This window comes from Salvia hispanica, chromosome 5 (assembly GCF_029641045.1).
Source record: "Salvia hispanica isolate PSC_SH4W2 chromosome 5, Shi_PSC_v1, whole genome shotgun sequence".
NCBI classification, from domain to species: domain Eukaryota; kingdom Viridiplantae; phylum Streptophyta; class Magnoliopsida; order Lamiales; family Lamiaceae; genus Salvia; species Salvia hispanica.
Genome location: NC_142696.1, coordinates 36271773 through 36287611, shown reverse-complemented (window position 1 = coordinate 36287611; position 15839 = coordinate 36271773). Strand labels below are relative to the sequence as shown.

The 15839-nt window shown below is 35.9% G+C and overlaps 1 long non-coding RNA gene across 1 annotated transcript; it reads right to left on the bottom strand.

Annotated features, from left to right (window-relative positions):
• Window positions 1-2552: 2552 nt before the first annotated feature.
• LOC148926734 (uncharacterized) lies at window positions 2553-3679 on the bottom strand. Its single transcript, XR_016130434.1, has 3 exons — window positions 3605-3679; window positions 3357-3510; window positions 2553-2665 (listed from the first exon to the last, which is right to left on the bottom strand). It is a non-coding gene; the product is annotated as an uncharacterized LOC148926734 (long non-coding RNA).
• Window positions 3680-15839: the final 12160 nt, after the last annotated feature.

Here is a 15839-nt window from a genome sequence, read left to right as displayed (position 1 = left end):
TTCCACCCCTATCTTGACAAGTTCGTATTGGTATTCATAGACGACGTGCTCATCTACTCAAAGGACAAGAAAGAACACGAAGAATACCTGCGGATCACTCTGGAAACACTAAGGACCGAGAAGCTATATGCCAAATTCAGCAAGTGTGAATTTTGGCTCAACGAGGTGAATTTCCTCGGTCATGTGGTGACTGCCGAAGGAATTCAAGTAGATCCAGCAAAGGTGGAGGCCGTGCAGAATTGGAAACCTCCTGGAACACCCAACGAGATACGAAGCTTTTTGGGTTTGTCAGGATATTATAGGAGATTCATCGAAGGCTTCTCAAAGATTGCAAGACCGATGACGCAACAACTCAAGAAGGGCACCAAAGTTTCATGGACCCCAGAATGTGCAGAAAGTTTTGAATTACTAAAGAAGAAATTGACCACCGCGCCGGTACTGGCTGTTCCAGATCCAACAGGAGACTATGTGGTTTACACTGACGCATCAAAAAGTGGATTGGGCTGCGTCCTCATGCAAAATGGCAGGGTGATAGCATATGCGTCACGACAACTTAGGCCGCACGAGCTTAATTATCCTACCCATGATTTGGAGTTAGCCGCGGTAGTGCACGCACTAAAGATTTGGAGGCACCATCTCTACGGAGTTCGGTGTGAGATTTTCACGGACCATAAAAGCCTCAAGTACTTCTTCGAACAAAAGGATTTGAACCTGAGACAGAGGAGATGGTTAGAACTGGTGAAAGATTATGATTGCGGCATCAACTACCATCCCGGCAAGGCCAATGTGGTGGCCGATGCTCTAAGCCGAAAGACTCAGCACTTGACCGCCATGTTCACTCACGAGGAGAAACTGCTACGAGAGTTTGGCAAGCTCAACATGGAAATGATAAGTTCCCCAGAAACGGTGGAAGCAAGGATAGCTACTCTAGTGGTGGAGCCAGATTTGAGGGAGCGTATCATCGCTGCACAGAGACAGGACGAAGGTCTGGAAAAGATACGAGCAAAGGTGAGGACTGACGGACATGAGGCCTATCACGAGGAGGCGGACAACGCCCTCACTTTCGGAGGGAGGCTGTGTGTGCCCCGGGATGAGAAACTGAGAGATGAGATCTTGAGCGAAGCTCATGACACGCCTTACACCGCACACCCTGGAAGTACCAAAATGTATCAAGACTTAAAGCGGAAATTTTGGTGGGATGGCATGAAGAGGAGTATAGTCACATTCGTGGAAAAATGTTTGGCTTGTCAACAAGTCAAGGCTCTACATCAGCGACCGTACGGGAAATTGCAACCCTTAGAAATTCCTGAGTGGAAATGGGAACACATAACCATGGATTTTGTGACGGGCTTGCCAAAGACCAAGCGAGGAAACACTGTCATCTGGGTGATCGTGGATCGCCTCACTAAAAGTGCCCACTTCCTGCCAATTCCAATCACTTATGGATCTGAAAAGCTATCTCAACTTTATGTGCGAGAGATCGTGCGCTTACATGGTATCCCAGCCTCAATCACGTCAGATCGAGATGCAAAATTCACTTCAAATTTCTGGAAAAGCCTGCAAGCAGAGCTTGGTACAAAATTAAATTTCAGTACCGCGTTCCACCCACAGTCTGATGGGCAGTCCGAAAGGACGATTCAAACACTGGAAGATATGCTCCGAGCCGTCATACTTGACAGAGGAGGGAGTTGGGAGACAATCCTACCCCTGATAGAGTTTGCCTACAACAACAGCTACCAGGCAACCATTAATATGGCACCTTACGAGGCGCTATATGGGAGGAAGTGCAGATCGCCCCTATACTGGGACGAGGTCGGTGAAAGAAGGATGTTGGGTCCTGAAGTAGTCAATGAGATGGTCGAAATTGTGCGCCAGATCAAAGGTAGAATCAAGGAAGCACAAGACAGACAGAAGTCATATGCAGATACTCGTCGGACTGACCTGCAGTTCAAGGTAGGAGACAAAGTCTTCTTGAAGGTGTCCCCTTCTAAAGGGATAATACGTTTTGGGGTAAAGGGGAAGCTTAGGCCTCGTTTTATTGGCCCCTACGAAATCCTGGAGGAAATTGGACCCGTCGCATATCGTTTGGCGCTGCCACCAAGTTTCGGAAGCGTGCACAACGTCTTCCATGTTTCGCAGCTGCGGAAATATGTGTACGACCCGAAACATGTGATCCACCATGAAGAGATGATGTTAAACCCGGACTTGAGTTACGAAGAGAAGCCAGAAGCAATCTTAGACCGGAAGGTGCAACAACTAAGGACAAAATCCATCACTTCGGTGAAGGTTTTGTGGAAGCATCATGGGTACGACGAAAATACCCGGAACTGTTTGAATAGACCCTTACAAATTTCGGGACGAAATTTTTGTAAGGGGGAAGGAATGTAACACCCCGACTTTTACCCTTAAGACTTAGAAAAAATCGACTTTTATATATATATAAGTTTCGCGTCTAGATCTTTATTTCTCGTTTGATTTATCGTTGTGGAGTATATTTTGAGTGGCGATCGAAGATAATAATATTTCAATATAAATGTTTGCTCTAATAAAAGTCCGTACACGAGATCAACGTTTAAGTAAAGACTTATACAAAAAATATATATATATAAAATACTCTCCGTGCCCTCCGGACCTTGCACAATAGCCACGTCTTGAATCCCGATACCTGCGCGAATGGATAAGAAGCACGTTAAATCAAGACGAGACAATCGACGAAATCAAATCACATCAAACACGCAAATCAAACGACGGCTCACGTTTTCCAATTGACGGCTCACGCCTTTTTAGGTGACGAGACATAATATTCTTGCCATTTTTGGCATGACGAATGATTGACGAGACAACTTGCCTCATTTGGCAAAAAGTCCCTAACCGTTAGACAATACACTTCCTCTTGGAATCAAGCTTGTGACCATGCATTCCTATGCACCCATTTTCATTATAAATACCACTCATCTTCCTTCTTAATCCTTTTGTTCATTTATGAAAACTCTCTAAACAAAAATCCAACCAAGATGAGGATGCATACTAGTGGTTGAAGAAGAGGAGCCAAATTCCTACACACTACCATTCTTCTTCTCTTCCTTTTTCTCAAGGTAATTCTTCTAATAACCATTTTCACTACATAGCCATTTTCATATCATTCAAAGCATGAACATTAGGTTTTCCCCATGACAAAACCATATTATTATTTTGTATACCTCTTCCCTAATGATTTCATACCAATTATGCATATGACTATCTAGAGTAGAATTTTGCCTTAACCATAGAAAGCTTAGACAAAGAAAACAATTAAACAAGGCCTAAACTACTAGAGATCTTCAACACACAATAATAACGATCTTGGGAAAGCTCACCCCGTGAGCGAAGGGACTGCCCGGCCGGCGGCGGTGGCAGGCCGGCGGCGGCAGACAGGCGGCGGCGGCAGTCCAGCGGCGGCGGCGGTAGTTTTCCGGCGAATTGTGGCGAAATTAACCTCTTTCGACCCCATTTTTCACGATCTATCCGAATCTTCACTTTTCAAGACTTAATTGTTAGTCCTAGGCCTTCAATTTAAGAAAATAAAGAAGAAGAGAAAGAAAGGGAAGTGGGGGAAAAACCCTACCTCTCGGTCAACGGCGGTGGAACCGCCGGCGAAGGCAGCAGCGGCCGGCAGCGCTGCCAGAGGCGGTGGCTCGCGGCGCCGGCGAGAGAGAGAGGAGAGGCCGGCCGGCGGCCGGCGACGCCAGGACCGCCGGCGGAGAGGGTGGCGAGAGAGAAGTGGGAGAGAGGGGGAGAAATGTTTGTTTGAAATGGAGGAAAGAATGGGAGGCTATTTCTTTTAGTGAATTAGGGCAACACTATTGGGCCTCCCCTTTGGGCCAAGGAATTTATTTAGCAAGATGGTCTCCTAATATTATTTCTTTGGGCCGAGAATTTAGAGGGAATGAGAATTTTGGGCTTTGAAGTATAAGAAATAAAATGAACCTTATCTCTTAGTTGTGAATTAATATTTCTTAAAATATGTGAAGCTTTTAAATAATTAATCTTACGATAAATTAATGTCTTGCCCTCCTTAATTAATTAATTAAATTTCTTGAAAATAAGAATGTATGGATTTAATGAACCCTCTCCCAATTAATTATTTAATTACTTTAAGGTTTCTCATAAAATAGAGATCCACTTTTTTTCAAGTGGAATGAAGTGATCTGGATCGCATCACGAGCATAAGACGCATACTCAATGTAGGATCATTTCATGACATGCACCTTATGTATGTTACTAAAACTAATTTAAATCAGTATACTATTTCAAGAAGGGCGTGTTCGCGAAGTTTGATTTCCGAGGCCAAGCTTTTGCAGCATTTTCTTTGGGAAGCTTTGAGGTGGGCTTTATATCCAACACATTAAGTATGGATAAAATTATCAAATATATATGAAATGATTTTTGTTTGATAAAATTGCACTTATTTTTTTTAAAATGTTATCGTGCCATAAATTATTTGTTTTATGATGCCTATCTGCTTGGCGATGCCAAATGAATGAATGAATGAAACGAATTCGGCTCCAATAGGACCAAGATCCTATTCGAGTTAGTGTGCACAAAGGAATGGACCGTGAGTCATCGTAAGGGTTAGCCGGTCAATGTGATCGTGGAAGGTGGCCACCTTCCCGACACAGAATGAACCATCAGATATGGCGGATTGCTGGAATGAACTTAGCCTGATCAGGCGAACTTTATGAAAATGAACTTAGTAAGCTCGGGCCTTTAAGAAAACCCCGTGTGTTACTGTGATGGCATGATAATAACTTTTTCTTATATGTGTATCTTTCGGCAATGTGTTCACTGAGTACCCCGTACTCAGCCATGCATGTATTTCTAAATGTGCAGGTTGAACAAGTGATGAACTGGTGGCTGAGCGGAGTTGGTGGTCGTCACATCTCTTTTGTAGGATCTTCGTGGCATGTGTCTTCATACACATGACCATATGGTTACAACTCCTTCCGCTGTGCTTAGGTTGTAGTATTTTGTACTAATGGGGCATAGGGAAAATGATCAGTAACGAGTGACCTACGTTAAACACTCTCTTAAGTACTCTTGATATTTCGTTGTCTTGTGAACCTCTTTTATATTATGAAAAAGTACTTGCAGGTCTTATTGTAAATTCTTTCGTCCCCTTTCTATCCCCTCTTCTTAATTCCCTCCCCTGGTCATGATTTACCGAGCAATGCTATCCTTAGCAAAGCGCGGTCGTGACATACTTACTAGTTCTACTATTATTCATTTGTGTATGAGGTAGTTAAGTAACGAGAAGGAAGAATGTTATCTTATGTGGTACAGTGGCAGATTAACTAATTGTGTGCTGTCTTCATTTCTATGATCCTATTTTCTGCTATTTGCTGACTATTGAAAAGTGGTAAAATTATATAAATAGTTAATTAGTGTACTCCAATCAAATTATCGATAGTTTAGGTATGACCTCATTTTAATATTTCAAGATTTCGGGAGGATAAAAGTGGGATTTGAGTAGTCACATAATCCATCTTTAAAAAAAAACAATAAATATTATTTAGAGTAGGAATTTGTTTATTACTTAATATTTGTAACTTTTAAAATGTTACTACTAATATTCAAATTTCTTTATAAAATTAAGTTTAAATGGAAATATTTTTTTCTTTCATTATTACTACTGTATTATACTATTATTCTAGACTTAACTGGTCAACATTAGTAAAATTCAACTACAAAAGAAGTTATGTATGATATTCTGTCATATTTCCAAAGTTAATAAATATTGCTGGTATTAATCAATAGCTAAATAATGAAATTGTTTATAAATAGCATAGTGTGTTAGGTGAAGACATACTACAATCATTTTTAAGAGTTGACTTTTTTAACCAGGGAATTGTTATGACTATTGGGCCAATTGCAATTAATACATGTTCTGCGCTTACAAGTTAAAATACCATCGTCAAATTTGCGGATTCTATTTTGTCAACCAACCTCTTCCTTACACAAACAAACACTTCCATTTACTACATAATGATTTTAGTCTTTAGACATCTATATAAAAAATATCAATGTATTTAGTTAAATTCTACTCTATAGTCCACCAATTATGAATAAATATCCTATTCTGAGTCCATGACTAAATATTTTATTTTTTACTTTTTAGTAATTATCAAGGGTGTTCACCGGTGGATTCAGTTACTAATCTTTGCGTTGCTTTGTAGGCTCCTTAATGGATGGAAGTACAGCTAACCCAAGGATTTAAAGTTGTTTCATAATCAAAGGGCATGGATCAATCCCTTGATCATTTGGTTAAGAATGGACGAGTCTCATACCACTCGGCCACATGCTTTGGGTTACTAAATATTTTATTTTAATTTAACATAAATGTTAATAAATGTAAAAAAATATATATAGAAGAAGTAGGTAGAATGCAAATTACATCGTTTTATATTAATTTTATAATAAATATAAAATAAATGAATTAATTGAGTATGCAATTTCCTTTGCTAAAAATGATCAAACCAAAGTGAAGATCACATTGAACACTTAATTCTCAAAATAGTGATGAGATATTCTAGTATAAATTTTAAAGGCCGATGGAGAAAATAATATTTTGGATAATGAGTAACATTTTGAGCGTGCATAACATAGATAGAAAGGGGATTGGTGGAACATATAAAATTCTTAATTATTTCAATAAACATTATTATACATAAAAATACTACTATAAAGTATTTTGTATTATATGAATAGGTATTATTATGAAGAGAATTGTTATTGTACCACGTGAAAATTATTCGTAGATATTCATGGACAAGATCTATCAATTAAATTAAGTTGAGATGATTTTCGACCCAACCCCAACTCATACCCACTTGGATAATAAAAAATAAGATAAAAATATGAATTTAAATAATAAGGTGCCGCCATGGGCATGTAGTGAATTTGTTTTCTACATGTTGTTATAATTTAACATAAAAAAGGCGTGCAATTTTAAAGATTTGTTATAAAAGAGCTGCCAACTACTTAGTGGAAGTGATATCCACGTGTCAATCTAGCGATGCAAATCTGTTGGATGACTCACCCTTATCCTCAGACCTCAGTCTATCTTCTCTGTCACAATAGATATACGCCCTCCCTTTGTCATTAAATGTCTTATTTTTTAGTGGCATAAATTTTAAGAAATATCAAAAAAATTATGTAAAAAAAATTAATGTAACATGAGTCTCATTTGTATATATTAGTTTTAAATTAAATATGAGTGAAAAAAGTTGGGACCCTATTACCTTTTATTATAAAAGTGAATCGGGACTCCTATTCACGGAGGACTAAAATGGAAAAACGTGACTCCTATTCGCAGACAAATGGAGTATACTTCATCCATCCCGTAAGAATATGCACTATTTTCTTTTTAGTTCGTCTCATGAGAAACTATTTTCTCTGATTCTCTACTAATAATACTTTAATTATTTTTTTATTCTCTACATCTCTTTTACTTTATCAATTATTCAGTAATACTCATGTCCAATCAATAGTACATATTCTTATTGAATAAAATAAATACTATATTTATTTGAATGAATTACTCCTATAGAAATGTTGCTAAGATATACTCATATAGGATCTCTCATATTATTAAGATTTTCCTAATGCCAAAATGTTGCTAAAGAAATACTCTTTCAACTCTATTTTGTTATAAGTAATTTGAATTTTCTTTTGAACGTCCTGTCTAAAGCGGGTCATATTCTTTAATAAAATATTATCTAATTATTCTCATATTCTATTCTATTTTTGATTTTATTCTCATTTTACTTTTTTATTTTATTTTCTCTTCTACTATATTACTCCTTTCGTCCATAAAGATTGTCTCATTTTTCCATTTCGGTCCGTCCCACAAAGATTGTCTCATTTCACTTTTTACCATTGTTGGTAGTGGACCTCATATTCCACTAACACATTTCTACTCACATTTTATTATAAAACTAATACTCCCTCCGTCCCATGTTACTTGCACTTTTACTTTTCGGCACGTCACAAACTCCTTAAATTTTTTATAGTTTAAGTTAGAATTAATGCATTTAATTAATATGTTAGTTTAAGTTAAGAGGTCCTTTATTAAGTGACGTCTCATTACGCTTAAAATTCTAACTTAATTACACAAAAAAATCAATCTTAAATTTACGGCCTAAAATGAAAAGTGCTAGTAGCATGGGACGGAAGGAGTATATAAAGGTAGGACCCACATTCCACTAACTTTTTCAACTCATTTTCCATTACATTTCTTAAAACCTGTGTCCGGTCAAAGTGGAACAATCTTTGTAGGACGGAGAGAATATTTTTTAATTTAACTCTTTAAATATTATTTTCTTAAATCTTATATCTTAATGAAACATTTTGTTTATGGTAAAACAAATAAATTATTTAGTGTGTTTGAATACAGAATTAAAGAATGGTTCTCCATTTTTAAATAGTAGTATATCATTTGGAGTGAACATTCTATATAAAAAATAATATATCAATTTCTATACTACAGCTGCCGAGATATGAAATTGAATGTATTGCATTTAGTTAGTACAGTACTATATTAGATTATATGCATATTAAGTGCAAAGAGTCGCATTATATTTTAATCTCGACAAGTCGACAACTAAAGAAGCAATAATCAATGGTACTATACATATAGATATTGATAACTGTGTAAGGCCATGTTTGATTTGCAGAAAAGTAAAGTTGGCAAGGAAAATGATTTCCGGAAAAATGAATCCTGGAAATATGATTCCTACTTTCCTGTGTTTGGACAATATCAAAATTTTAAATTTATATTTAATTTAAACATCACACTAAAAATATACTTATTATTTTTTATTTATAAAAAAGAATAATATTGTAAAACTTTTAATAAATTTTTTATTATAAATAATAATAATTATATTATTATATTTATTTTTACGATGGATAGTTTAAATATGGATTTTCCATCATAATATATGCTAATATAATTATAATTATAGTTACATGGAGTATTTAAACTCATTTATTATAATAATAAATATAATAATTATTATACTATAATTATAATATTTACAAAATAATAATGAATAAATTTTATAAATTAAAATAGCACTATGACATTATTGATTAATTATTAACTTATGAAATATAATAATTATTATTTATCATATAATTTATATTATATAATTATATTTTAATTATTAATTATTAATAAATTATTAATTACTGTTATGAATTATTATAAAATATAGTTATAATTATGATAATTTTAATTATAGTTATTTATTATAGTGAAATTAAGTATGATTTATAATTTTAAATTATTTTTAAAACATTGTAAATAATAATAATAATAATAATAATAATAATAATAATAATAATAATAAAACTATACTATATTGCTTAAATATGTAAGAATCCTAAAACTGGGAAAAAGAATACCTAAGAATAGTTAGGATTCAGAATCCTGGAAAGTTGTATTAACTTTCCTTATTCTCAGATTCTGATTACTTTCCCAGTTTGATTAAAAAACCGAAACAAACACAGGAATTTAAAATTTAAGGAATCAGATTACTTTCCCAGACAGAATCCTGGCAACCAAACATGGCGTAAATGATAAACAAAGAAATATATTACAGAACATAAGTATTGAATCTTAATAACAATAAATGCTGTGCATATGGTGTCCTAAAAATAAAATAGTTAATATTTGAGGTCAAAGACATTAGATTCGAATTGATCATCATAACACATGCATTTTTCAAAAAAAAATTCTATTTGTAAATAAAAAAAATACTAACAAGGAGTAAGATTTATCAGATAAATTAGTGAATGATGACCAAAGAAAGAGATTGTATATCAGTCTTGAATCTTAAATCTTAATCATAATCTTAATCTTAATAATAATAAAAGCTAACAAATCTACAAGTTTAAGAATTATATGTTCAAATATCAAATAATAAACAAAAATTTTATCGAAAAATTTCGTAAACATATCAAGAGATTGAAAGTTATAAACCCCAAAGATGATATTCAATAATCATTACTTTCACTCTCATTTTTTTTATTTGAATGTTAATATGATTAATTAAGTTATTAAAGTCACCGTTGGTACAATTAGCTAGATTCACTGTAAAAATTATAAAAGTTTTTATTAAAAATATCTAAAATAGTACTAATAGTAATTAAAAATCAGTTTAACTGTCGGTCAATTCACAGTTGAAACAAATTATTTTTATTTTTATTTTTATTTATGAAGGTTCAAGTATTCAACTATATTTTTAGTCTAAATTGAATCTTAGCTAAACTCGTTCAATCGACTGATCTAATCATTTTCTTTTAAATTGAACAGGACAACATGTCGATTCTTAGCTAAACCGTTAAATCGACAGTTCTAATCATTTTTGAATTTTGATTTTTATAGCACAGTGAAAAAGCATAAAAAGAGAATTATCTAATAGGTAAAATGAAATATAAATAGAATAAGATTGTTATGACTATAATTGATTGAACGCTCTATTTTGTTGCTTCGGTTTTGAAATCTTTTTAATGATCAAGTAGCTAATATCCCCATGCTTTGAGGATGTTTATTGTAGAAATGAAACATTCTTAATGGGATGCTAAAGGCAATTAAATTGATACTCCCTCTATTTCGGCTAAGATGACACATTGCTTAGCCGGCACGGGATTTTAGTAGTTATTGGTTAAAATGTTTAATTGGAGAGAGAGAAGGTGAGTGTAGGTATTAAAGTAGAGAGATGAAGATAGATGAATATTTTAATAGGAGTGAGAAAAAGTGGTTGAGTGTATTAATTGGAGAGAGAAAGTTACTAAAAAAGGAAATGTGTCATCTTAGTTGGAACAAACTAAAAAAGAAAACGTGTCATCTTAAGTGGGACGGAGAGAGTACTACAAGAAATTAATGAAAGATGGAACGTATTCAAAAAAGGATGAACATATCCAAGAAAGGAGCATCCTAAGTCTACCATGCCTAAGTTACATTGCGTTGGGCAGCGTAAGAAGTTGATCGACTGACCATCAATATCCAAACCGTCTTTCGAGCATTAATTGTTGTTGTGGTCTTTTTGGCATATAAGAAACATGGTCGCGTTTCATGATTTCAAACCTAATTGGGAATTCAAGAAGAAGAGGCTCCATGACATCCCGGTTCTTAGATACGTGGGCGGTGATGGGCAAACTTTAAATTCTCACAAGAATAAGTGATGTATGACCTTAAAAAGGGGTTTCGGATCCCAAGAGTGCACGGAAAAGGAACCACTCTCAATCACAGAGAAAGTGACATGGAATGGAGCGCACATAGAGCGCTACACCATGATGACCACATGGGGTTAGGGCATCCGCAATGGGGCGGACGATGCGACGGACGATGGGTAACCCGTCGTCCGCGCCCGATACATCGTCCGCGGACGATGCGCGGAGGATACCCATCGCCCGTCGCATCGTCTGCCACTGTGGACGACGCGGACGATGGGTAACGGACGATGGGCACGCGTTTCCTTTTTTTTTTTGAATTTTTTCAAAATATTTTTCTTATTTAAACACTACTATTCACTACCATTTCACACACTTATCTCTTCAATTTCTGTTCAATTATTCTCTCCCATCGTCTCAAAAATGAATCTCGACGACTACGATTTGAGTACATCGGATGGCTGCAGACGGGCCTTGACTTGAGCCTTGTTCGATGCCGTTAATGAAGCCAAGGCGGAATGCTTGGCACAAATGCAGCGGGAGCAGGCGGCGGCGGAGACGCGGGTCCCTCGCCCGATACGACGTCGGACGTTTGTCCCCCGCGAGCACGACGTAGCGCACGAACGTCTGTTCACAGATTATTTTGCCGAGAATCCAAGGTGGGGCCCGAATGTTTTTCACCGACGTTTTAGAATGAGCCGAGATCTTTTTCTCCGCATTGTGCACACGTTGGAGGGACGTGATGAGTACTTCCAGTATCGGGAAGACAGGATCGGCAGACCCGGACTTACGCCGTTGCAGAAGTGCATGGTTGCGATCCGCCAGTTGGCATACGGCACAACAGCGGATATGTTCGACGAGTACCTTCATGTCGGGGATACAACTGGCCGCGAATGTCTGAAGAAATTTTGTAAGTTAGTTGTGGAGGCTTTTGGCGACACATATTTGCGACGCCCGACTGTTGATGATTGCTAGAGCCTGATGCGGATGCACGAGACGGTGCACGGCTTCCCTGGGATGCTAGGGAGCATCGACTGTATGCACTGGCAGTGGAAGAACTGCCCGACGGCCTGGAGAGGTCAATTTACTAGGGCTACAAGGGCAGCCACCCGACGATGATCCTAGAAGCCGTCGCTGACCACCGCCTCTGGATCTGGCATGCCTACTTTGGTGTAGCCGGGTCGAACAATGACATCAACGTCATCAACTCGTCCACCCTATTCGCCGATCAGTGCAGGGGTCGCGGTCCGGCCATTCAGTTCACTGCCAACGGCCGCACACATCATATGGGGTACTACTTGGCCGATATGGCATATACCCTAGGTGGCCTATTTTTTTGAAGACGGTCAGCTGCCCAATTGGTGAGAGGAGAGTCTTGTTTGCGGCAAAGCAGGAGTCCGCGCGGAAGGATGTGGAGCGGGCTTTTGGGGTGTTCCAATCGCGGTGGGCAATCGTGAAAGGTCCGGCGCGTTTCTGGTACAAGGAAGTCATCGCCGACGTCATGTATGCGTGCATCATCATGCATAACATGATAGTCGAACAAGAACGTGGCCATGTCACCAATTGGGTGGATGATGGAGCCGGATCTAGCTCCAGCACGGCGACCTCGCCGGTCACTCGAGGATTACCGACCGGCTTCGGTGCGGTTCTAGAGCGACAGACCTCAATGCGCAACCAACAAGACCATACTCAGCTCATGATCGACGTGATTGAAGAAGTTTGGAACCGCAACAGCCGTTGAGAAATTGTAGTTTTTTTTTTCGTATTGTAATGTTTGAATTTTAATGAAATGAAGTTAGTTTTCCAAATTTTGAAGTATTTAAATATTCAAATAATAGAAAAATGCTTAGGGCGTCGCTTAGGGCGGGCTATAGTCCGCCCCACTGCAGGTGGAATAGGAGGAGGATAAAATGCTGACGTGGCGGTGCATAGGGCGTCGCTTAGGGCGTCCCATTGTGGATGCCCTTAGGTTACTTCCCAATCCTTGTTTTTGCAAGATTTTTGTTATACCACTCTGAGTATTATGTTTCTTTCTCTTTGTCTACTTCTTTGGGATTTTGTTGTTTGGGTTGGTGTAAGGTTAGCCAACAAGGGGTAATTTGTTTGCTTTCAATGTTCCTAGCATTTTTATGGTCTTTTGTTTTATTCTACTTTGTTTTAATACTTGTTTTATTATTCACTCCATACCTCTTGCTAGTAGTTTGAATGTTTTGTTGCATTTACTGCTTATAAAAAAAGAGGTTTAAAATTGTCAAATTTTTGTCAACCGCTACACACAACTCTCACGGTTACTCCCTTTGTCCCAACGAAAATGACCTACTTTCCTTTTTAGCCTTAGTAATTTTAGTTGTATGTCTGGTTTAAGTTTTAGACTACTACTTTATGTCTTTTATATCAAAAATCAATCAACAAAACTTAGTGATCCACTAGTTAACTAGTCGAGTTTTACACTGTGTCCAAGTACTTAGGAATTTGGTGGTTCTCATTTACTTTAGTACTTGAACTTTTATTTTTCATACTTCTTTGTTGTTCACTACAAAAAAACGCTAAGTAGTGAGAACAATCGATAATTCAGTGACTAGTGAAGGATAAATGATTGAAAAGCGTCTGTCACTAATTAGTGACATATTAGACCGTCACTAATACGAACTTACCATGGTAGCCACCTATGTTTTCTATCACTGTATGGACTAGTAACTTTAGTAATAGACAAATCCGTCACTAAAATATTTATTGATAAGCGACGGATCTGCCAATACTTAATTTATTACTAACCCTGTTAAGTGACGGAAATTTTTTATAGTACATTTCTATCAGTGAATAGCGAGTTTAGTTTATATTCTATATTTCTTTCCTTTTTCTGATTAAAAGTGTGGCGCCAAACCCCTACTTGCGGTGATATATAAAGGATTATCTCATTTCTCGTTAGTTCGACACTTCATACATATTTTGATAGCATATAGAATCTACTAAAATTGATATTTTTATTTTATTTAATGAAAAATAGTTTCATTTAAGAAAAATAAAAATTCCCGTATAATAAAATATGAACTGACAGGTAACAAGGTGGCACGTGTACATAACACGCGGACACGCACAATTGTACACGAATAAAACACCCCTCAATAGATTGACACGTGAAAGTCTTTTCTTAAAAGGTAAAGTGATTGGTTAAATTTAATAAAGTTGACTAATATCAAATATTCCACAATTTATGAAAAACATGCTTAACATTTATATCCGTTAATCTAATTTACTTTAGGACAGTATCCAAGAAAATTCATGTTGATTATATAAACATTAATTTGCACAAAAATACTACTCCGAATATACTTCCACTAAATCCTTTTGTCACTCACAAATGCTGCAATTATCAGATCCTTCTCTAGTAACAAACCCTCAACCTCTCCACAAACTTCCTCAGCACGGCATACATATGATTAACACGTTTTATAATATAATCATAAAATTAATAGGGTTAATTGTTTCAATTATCACAAACATTGATTTTATATCAAAAAGAGTCACTCATCCTATACCTAAATTTTTGCGATTATTGAAAAAAAAGTCACACTAGAAGAAAATAGTACTAGTATGATTTATACTGTCACCATATTCACCTACCAAATGATGTGGCATAAGAAATATATTGAGCGTGTCAATTTTGTTGCAAACTGAAAAATGAGACCGCTATTGCAATCATTTATATCGCAATCGAAATAAAAAAAAAAAACAGTCAAAATTTAATGATTTTTAGCAATTAACCATAAATAATTATATCATGTGAAAAGAATCTGCCTCAAGTGAACTGATGTAAGATTATCCCCTCATTCACAATATATTACAAATAAAAAAAAGATAAATATACATAATCTTCCTAATTTTTAAATCAAAGCAGAATAATCTTTATTTAAATTAATTATATTATATTATATTATTTTCTTATCGAATTACATTTGTTATACTCCATTTTAAAAGATATCATTAAGAGTTTGATTTGAAAATTTTAGGTCAAATTTACATATTATTTCCAATTTGGTCCGGAGATAATTACATAGATATCCAATAAAAAAAGTTAATCTTATTAAATTAAATATACTTGATTTGAAAAGGTTAATATTTGTCTACATTAATTCACTTTAAATTAATTAATATTCATGAATTCATTTTAAATGCAAATACCTACAAAATACAATCATGTAGTACTATAGGAGTATAGATTTATCACTGCTCACTCACGTTAGAATACCTAAAAATCAAATTTTGTCATCACCTCCATTTCCACTCCAGAATTGGGTAAATCGAATGACTACTACCATAAAATATAATTTCATTAATCTTGAACGAATATTTTTTGGGGACTAAATTGCAATAATGGAAGAATTAAAGGATTGGTAATATTAAAGTCTACCATATGATGTATTTTTCCGCGTATGTAAAATTTGAAAAAACAAAAAAAATGGGTTTTTTACTGCCAAACGGTTCCTGTAAGAAAATCGGACATTAGGATGAATAAACGCAATCCTTTTCTATTTTCACCGTGATTATCCGCTTTTATTCGCTCATTAACTGAAAATAGAAATGGAAAAGAGATATAATTGCACTTTGCAAATGTAAAGGGGAAC